This window comes from Gossypium arboreum, chromosome 8 (genome assembly GCF_025698485.1).
Source record: "Gossypium arboreum isolate Shixiya-1 chromosome 8, ASM2569848v2, whole genome shotgun sequence".
In the NCBI taxonomy this organism is placed as follows: Eukaryota; Viridiplantae; Streptophyta; class Magnoliopsida; order Malvales; family Malvaceae; genus Gossypium; species Gossypium arboreum.
Genome location: NC_069077.1, coordinates 127,958,501 through 127,967,740, shown reverse-complemented (window position 1 = coordinate 127,967,740; position 9,240 = coordinate 127,958,501).

The following is a 9,240-nucleotide window of genomic DNA, read 5'->3' as shown; positions in this document are numbered from 1 at the left end:
CATAAGTGCCTCATATGTAATCAAGCTACCATGTAACCCGCCCATAAGTGAACTCGGACTCAACTCAACGAGCTCGGGTGTTCACATCCATAAGTGAACTCGGAATCAACTCAACGAGTTCGGATGCCTAGTTACATCTCACGAACTCGGACTCAACTCAACGAGTTCGGACATTCGCATCCATAGGTGAACTCGGACTCAACTCAACGAGTTCGGATGCTCAACCATCCTAGTAACATGTCACTTGTATCCTAATCTATTCCTAAGGTTCAAACGGGCTTTTTCCTCGATCTCACATTGCCGTCTTCCATGGAATATCGAACCGATACTCGGTAGCAATTCATATTTATCAAGTAGTAAACATAATTTGCATATTACTCAATATTAACCACAAAGCATAATATTTCACGATAAAAAAATCAGCATATCATATAATTAACATCAATGACTTAAAAATAACAATTATGCTACATTATTTACACATGAACTTACCTCGTATGCGAAAATGGCTACTTTTACCATTTCGTCCACAAATTGGTATTGTCCCCATTTTAGCCCGAATTTCAGTTTTCCTTGCTCTATCATTTAAAATATAGTCTAATTAGGACTCACATTATTCAAATTGACCCAAAATCATATTTTGGAAAAATTACAATTTTGCCCCTAAACTTTTGCGTATTTACACTTTTGCCCCAAAGCTCGTAAATTAAACTTCAGCCTATTTTCTTATGTTTTATGACATGCTGATCATTTTTCCCTTCTATGGCAACATCAAATTCTCACTCTAACATGTACTTATGACTATTAGGTATTTTTACCGATTAAGCCATTTTGCTCGTTTTCACTTAAAACCGAGTAGCACAAGTTGTCTAACATAATTTAAAACCTTATATTCTATCATAAAACACCAAAATACACAAATTTCACCTATGGGTATTTTTCCAAATATAAACCCTAGGTTAAATTATTGCTAACATAAGCTAAATCGAACTCTAGGGACTCCAAAAGCGTAAAATCATTAAAAGCGAGGCTAGAACGGACTTACAATCGAGCTTGGAAGCTTGAAAAACCCTATCCATGGTTTCTCCTTGCTATATTCGGCCATGGGGTTGAAGATGAGCAAAATTGGCTTTTAATTTTGTATTTTAATTCATTTTACCCTAAATGACCAAAATGCCCTTACTACTAAACTTTCCAAAAATTCCATCCATGTCCAATTTTGTCCATAGACTTAGAAATTGGTAAAATTATATTTAAGACCTCCTAATTAATATTTCAAAACAATTTCATACTAGAAACTTCTAGAATACAAGTTTTGCAAATTATTCGATTTAGTCCCTAATTTCAATTTAAGCACTTTATGCATAAAATTTCTTAACGAACTTTTCACACAATCATGCAATCATATCATAGACCTCAAAATAATCATAAAATAATTATTTCTATCTCGAATTTTGTGGTCACGAAACCACTATTCCGACTAGGCCCAAAATCAGGATATTACACCACACGCCCGTGTGCCAGGCCATGTACCTTCAAAATAACCCCACACACCCATGTGCCACGTCGTGTGCTAGGCCATGTAACAGCTCGACTTGCAACCCTTCGAAAGCTATAGGGGAAAAACGGTCGTGTGTTACACACGGCTGAGACACACACCCGTATATCTGCCCGTGTGGACGAAAATAGGCCATTTTACAAGCCATTTTTCTCACCCAAACTAGCATGTAACTATAACCAAAATGCACAAACCTTAATAAGACACCAAAATTAAGCATAAAAAAAGTCATATACATATGGTATAACATCATACAACAAATATGCCCTTAGGCACTTCAATGAAAATATATAAACATGTTTAACCATGTATTCAATTTGGCCAAAATGACTAACTAAATTTCAACTAAACTTGCATCAATTCAAACCATTAAATTAATTTACCATAGCCTATCAAATGGTACAAAATATGTCATTCATTCACTAACATTAATAGACATATATATACCTTCCGTAACAAGATACCAAACCATAATATGTTACAAGGCTTATACAATATGCACATTCATCTATCACAATTTAAACATATTAAGCCAAACATCGACCACAATAAGATTAACATTTACATGCATATTTACATGCCATAAACTAAGCTCATATCAACATCAAAATGCTAAATCACAAGCCAAACCAAATAGCTATTCCAACAATCAAAACACATGGCCAACATTAGCCAAAATACCTATACATGTCATTATAACCAAAATTAAAATCCGCAAGTACCAAAAGAGCCAATAGATAGTGTGATAGATCTTCGATAACTTTCCAACCCAAACGAGCTTTCGATTAACTACAAAACACAGAAAAGTAACCACATAGTAAGCATATCATGCTTAGTAAGTTCGTAACACATATAGTCTAACTTTGTCAATACAATATACATTCATAAAGCATGTATAACCCAATCCAACATGACAATAACTAACTCAAAAACTTATATATGTACATTTATACTCTTAATTTTCACAAGGTACACATTACCTACCTTTCATCAAACTAATGTAATTTACATTGAAATCTCTTACCAAAGCTCACACGAGGTAATAAAACGATGGTTGACACATTTCTTTTTGTAATTCGATAACCTAAGTTATCTCTTTTTATAGTTCGATAGTTGAAGCTATCCTTTTTTCATAATTTGATGGTCGTCACCATCCATTTTCATTGTTCGATAGTCGTCACCATCCCTTTTCATAATATGATAGCTAAAGTTATCCCTTTTCATAGATCGATGGCTGAAGTTCGATGGTCATCACCATCCCTTTTCATTGTTGATGCTCGTCACCATCCCTCTTCATAATCGATAGCTGATAGTACTAGAAATAATATATGTTTTCTCCCTACTTATTGGTTAATTTGTACCCATTTAGTTATCTTTAGCACATATTTTAGCATTTTCAGTTGAGTAAGCATTTTATAACTCAGTGGATCTCAGCCTATTTATCCTTAATTTCATCATGTTTTGGTACTGATGTCGTTGCATGACTGTTTTTAGGTTGCACTCAGAATTTTCGTCGCACTTGATAGTTGTTTGGATAACAACAAAGAAGTGTGAGTTGTCCAATCTGGTACAACTAGCTTGTACGTACAGAGGTAGCATGAGTCTAATGAAAGGAAAATTGTGTTATTTAGATAAATATCAATATATTTACGTGAAAAAGTGGGAAGAGGGGATCTTTATCTTCTTCAACCTATCTTTTGAAGCTTTTTGGAGATGGCGGCTTAAACCTCTTACGGGTGAACGGACGTGAAAGGGATGCAGGTTAGCTATTGACGAGGAGCCTTGAGTGCGACACAAGAGGGAGTTGAGAAATTAAGTCGGGATTTTCTAGGAATGGTACTCTCCACTTGTTTCTTTTACATTTATTTTCTAAACGAAGGCAATTACTTTCTATTTCATGTTTGTACAGACGTATACATGATTTTTGGGTTAAATGTTATTTTATTTAATCTTGCTTCTACTATTTACTCTTTGGGTTTGAATATTTTTAGCATCGAAGTGTTATTGCGGTTACTGACACTGGAAAGTGCAGTGACAGTTCAAGCCAACAAGCATGACAACGGAAGTTGCTTAAGGATTAGAGGAATTTAATCCACTTGTTCTTAACAGTGTTCCATTGCCATCATTGGAAGGTGTGGTTAATGTGCATCTCTAAGTCTTAGATTAAATATAGAAGTTAAGCTTGGTAAGATATTCATTGCAATTTAATGCATCGACAATTACCTATCCTTTTTTACCTTGTGAGCATTTAGCATTCTGTTGAATATTTACGTTGGGGATCCCAGTTTATCATTATCATATTTTATCTTATTATTTTCAAGTTATTGCTTCGACAACTACACCCACAATTTATCTCGTTTCTACCTATTTATTGCACTGACATTGATATCGTGGGATCGAAATCTGATAGACTCATATTTTTCTACTATACTTGCAAAAATAATGTACGCTTGTACATTATTGCTGTGACGTTAAACAGCTTATCAATAACCGAAACTATCATCTTTCGTATTCAATAGCTGAAGCTATCCCTTTTTTATTTGTCATTGATCCACGTCACGCCGTTGGATTTTTCTGTCAACACTCAATTTAATATTATACAATAATAGCATTCAATTCATAAAATCAAAACGAAACTTAAACGTACGAACTTTCCTCGACGATAAACATAGAAAATGAAGTCGACTAATCCGAAGCTTTTCTTTGCCTCGATCTAGAACCGTACATGGTTTATCTTGATCTAATTGAATAAATTTAGCTTAATTCAATAATCATTCTATTCAGTTTAACCCAAATTCACATTTTATCAAAATTATAATTTTGCCCCTAATATTTTAATTTATTTACAATTTAATCCTTAGCTCTAAAAAATGAATTTCATGCAATTTCACCCCTACCCAAGCCTAGCTAGATTTCATGCAAGCTCACAGCAGCCCACACATTTCATTATTTTACAAATTACACATTGAATATTTTTCATTTTTCAAGCCCACACATTTCATTATTTTACAAATTACACATTGAATATTTTTCATTTTTCAATTTAATCCCTAATTAACAAATTCATCAAAAATCACTTAACAAAAGTTGTTTATCTATCAACAACTAATCATTTTCTTTCATAAAACATCAAAAAAACATGATATCATTCATGGAAAAACTCTAACCTTTTAATAATTTTGCAAATTTGTCCCTGGGCTAGCTAAACTAAGCTACAACAACTCCAAAAACATAAAAATCATTAAAAATAGAATAAAAAATCACTTACATGCAAGGGAGAAAGATGGTCGAATGTTTCAAGCTAATCCCATAGTGCTTTTAGGTTACAAAATCGGTGGGAGTGAGAATAGGAAGATGATACTTTGCTTTTTTTTATTTTAATTTACTTTATTTATTAAATTACACTTTTAACCTTTGTTATTTCTCATTAAATTCACTTAATCATGCACATAAATGCCCATTCACAATTAAAATGGCTTAATTACCACATAAGAACTCTTACACATTAATTCTATAGTTATTTAATACATTTACCCTATAGAACTCAAGTTTCACACTTTTTACAATTCAGTCATTTTTATCAAATTCAACATGCAAACGATAAAATTTCTTAACGAAATTTTTATACGACACTACTAACATGTTGTAGACCCTAAAATATTAATAAAATAAATATTTTGGTGTCAGGTTTGCGATTCCAAAACCACTGTTTCGATTTCACTAAAAACGAGATGTTACAACTCACCCCCCAAAGAAATTTTCGTCCTCGAAAATCTTACCAGAAAACAGCTCAGGATATTTCTTTCTCATAGCTTCCTCAGGGTCCCAAGTGGCTTCTTCTATCCCTTGTCGTTTCCAAAAAACCTTTACTAAAGCTATGTTTTTGTTTCTTAATTCTTTAATCTCTCATGCCAAAATTCTAATTGGTTCCTGGTTGTACGACATATCAGGCTGAATTTCAATATCTGCTGGTGATATAACATGTGAAGGGTCTGATCGATATCATTGTAACGTGGATACATGAAACACATTATAAATCTTTTCCAACTCTATTGATAAAGCTATTCGATACGCCACTGGCCCTATTCTTTCAATGATCTCATACGGCCTAATAAAATGCGGACTAAGCTTCCCTTTGCAACCAAAACGAAGATGTGACAACCCGAATTAGGGCCTAATCGGAATAGTGGTTTCGTGACCACAAATCCGAGATAGAAATAATTGTTTTATAAATATTTTGGGGTTTATGATATGATTGCATGATTGTGTGAAAATTTCGTGATGAAATTCTATGCCTAAAGTGTTTAAATTGAAAGTAGGGACTAAATCGAATAAGTTGCAAAATTTGCATACTAGAAATTTTTAGTATGAAATTGTTTTGAAATATTTATTAGGAGGTCTTAAATAGCAATTCTACCAATTTTAAGTTCATGGACAAATTTAGGACATGGAAGGAATTTTTGGAAAGTTTAGTAGTAAGGGTATTTTGGTCATTTTGATATTAAATGAAATAAAATGGGAAAAATAACACAAAATAGTCATCTTCCCCATTTAGTTGCTGCCGAAACTTCACTCTCTCCATAGCTAGGGATTCTTCAACTTTCAAGCTCCATAGTAAGTGATTCTAAGCCCGATTTTTAATGTTCTTTACGTTTTTGGAATCCCGGAAGCTCGATTAAGCTTATGCTAGTAATAATTTAACCTAGGGTTCATATTTGGAAAAATACCCATAGGTGAAATTTGTGTATTTTGATGTTTTATGATAGAATATGAGGTTTTAAATTGTGTTAAATAATTTGTGCTACTCGGTTTTAAGTGAAAACGAGTAAAAGCAAGCATAATCGGTAAAAATACCTAATGTTCATAACTATATGATAGAGTGGGAATTTGATGTTGTTGTAGAAGAGAAAATGTTCAGCATATCATAAAACATAAGAATAAGGGCTGAAATTAAATTCCGAGCCTAGGGGCAAAATTGTAATTTTGTAAAAGTTAGGGGCAAAATGTAATTTTTCTACAATGTGATTTTTGGATTGAAATAAATAGTATGAGTATTAAATGAGCTAAATGTGTTATTATAGATCAAGAAAGGCGCTGAACCGACCTCGAGCAGGGAAAGAAAAAGTTTTGGACTAAATTGCAAAATTTCCATATTTTGCACCAAGGTAAGTTGTATGTAAATATTACAATAATTTCATGTACATTCTTATATTTCAGCCTATTATATAAATATACTAGCTGATGTTAAAATATAAATTGACTATTGGAAGAATGGAAATAAATACTGAGAGAGAGATCCGGTTGAACATTCGGAGATCGAATGAAATAGAGGGCGTAGCTAGGTCACATGTATGATCTTGAGTGCACATCATGTGTACAAGAAAGCTACGAGACACCCTGTAGTAGCTAGGTCACATGCGTGATACGAGATGTATCCCATGTAGACAAGAGAGCTACGTGAAAGATAAATGTAGCTAGGTCGCATGCGTGATTCCAAGTGAAGGACACCATGTAGACAAGAGAGCTACGTGAAAGATAAATGTAGCTAGGTCGCATGCGTGATTCCAAGTGAAGGACACCATGTAGACAAGAGAGCTACTGAGACAAATCGGCTAGGTCGCATGAGTGGTACTAAGTGTTCCCCATGTGTACAAGAGAGCCGAACTAAATGAAGTATGATGGTGGGGTGTGTCTTTGAAACCGTTAAATATCGAGGATTGATCCGAATTGTTCAACGGGATGGTTTTGTGGTGACATTGTGGTTTGGACCTACACTTATAGTGAATGAAATGTGGTGAAAATGAATTGTGGCATATACATATATACGATAAAATGAGGTTAGCATAAAGAATGTGTGAAAGAGTGAAATTAGTATTAAAACTGTTCTTAGATGGCAGCAGTGACGTGATTTTGAAAAATCACCAAAAATAGGAGGAATATAATTAGAGGTTGAATGAGATGTGAAATTAAAGCTTAATGAGTCTACTTTCATATAAAAGAAGCAGGGCAAGCAAAGGAATTCTATATTTTGAGATATTTACAATTGTAACTGACTTGCTCAGGATGAATACGTGATCCCCTGTTTCCACTTTGAAAAATCATTAAAAATTGTACAAAGCAAACTAAGAAATATAGTTTACATGCCTAAATTCCTTATTGAGACTAGTTTTAAATACAACATACTTCAGGGTTGTTTGAGTTATGTACTTAGAGAAATTCAATTCGTAGTGGACAGAGGTCAGGCCAGTCGAGCTGTGTAACAGGGGAAATTTTAACTAATAAACTGTACTAATCTGCTGGACCAAAAATTATGAAAAAAATTTAGCAAGAAGATTTATGAGTCTAGATTCAGGGAAATTTTACGGATATGAATTTCGAGTTTTGTAACTCGAGTTATGATTTATTTAGTGAATATGACACAGCAGAGACAGCTTAATCGAAGTGGAATAAGTAGTGAAGTTAAAGTAGATATACTTGAATTGTTATGTAAACATGTTAGATTCTTAAATTAGTATTTACATACTACTTACTAAGCTATAAGCTTACTTCGTTTTCTCTCTTTTGTCTTATAGTGTTCTCCACTTGCTCAGAGTCAAGGATCGTGAAGATCTACCGCACTATCATACTTTGGGGTATTTGAACTAAATGTTTTGAATTATGGCATGTATAGTAGGCAAAAATTATTTTGTTATGTGTCATATTTGTCTAGGTTTAAAATATTAGTTCTGATTTTCGACCGATTACTTTGTACAAGCCATAAAAGTTGGCTAATATTGTTCAAGATATATGTTATACGATGCATTATCAAATGGGATGACATATTTCTATCTTGGTATATGTTATGTTCTGGTAATACCTTGTATCCTGTTCCGGCGACGGTAATGGGTAAGGGGTGTTACAGAAGAATTCTCTTCCGAGGCAATACTTTTAGAAATACTCTATCTCTGACTTGAAATTCAATATCTTTACGTTTCAAATCTGTATTCGATTTCTGTCGATCTAAACCTGCTTTTAAATTATCATGGATTACTTTCACTTTTTCTTCAGTCTCTCGAATTAAATCTACCCCGTGAATCTTTTTCTCACTAAGCTCGGGCCAATACAAAGGAGTTCGGCATTTATGACCAAACAAGGCTTCGTACAATGCCATCTTTATACTTAACTGATAATTGTTATTGTACGCAAACTCAACCAACGGCAAATATTTTTCCCAATTGCTTTTGAACTCTAATATACAACAACGAAGCATATCTTTGAGTATCTGAATTACTCTCTCGGACTAACCATCTTTCTGGGGTTGAAATGCAATACTAAAATGTAACCACGCACCAAGAGCTTCCTTCAACTTGCTCCAAAATCGCGATGTAAACCGTGGATCTCTATCTGAAATAATAGAAACTGGCACCCCGTGCAATCTAACAACTTCAGCAACGTATAGCTCAGCTAGTCTCTCAAGGGAGTAATCTATACATACCGGAATAAAATATGCAGACTTCATCAAACAATCAACGATAACCCAAATAGCATCTTTCTTCCTTGGAGATAGGGGTAAACCCGATACGAAGTCCATAGTAACTTGATCTTATTTCCACTTTGGTATCATTACTAGCTGCAGTAATCTTGAAGGTATTTGATATTCAGCTTTTACTTGCTAACATACTAAACATCTAGATACAAAGTCA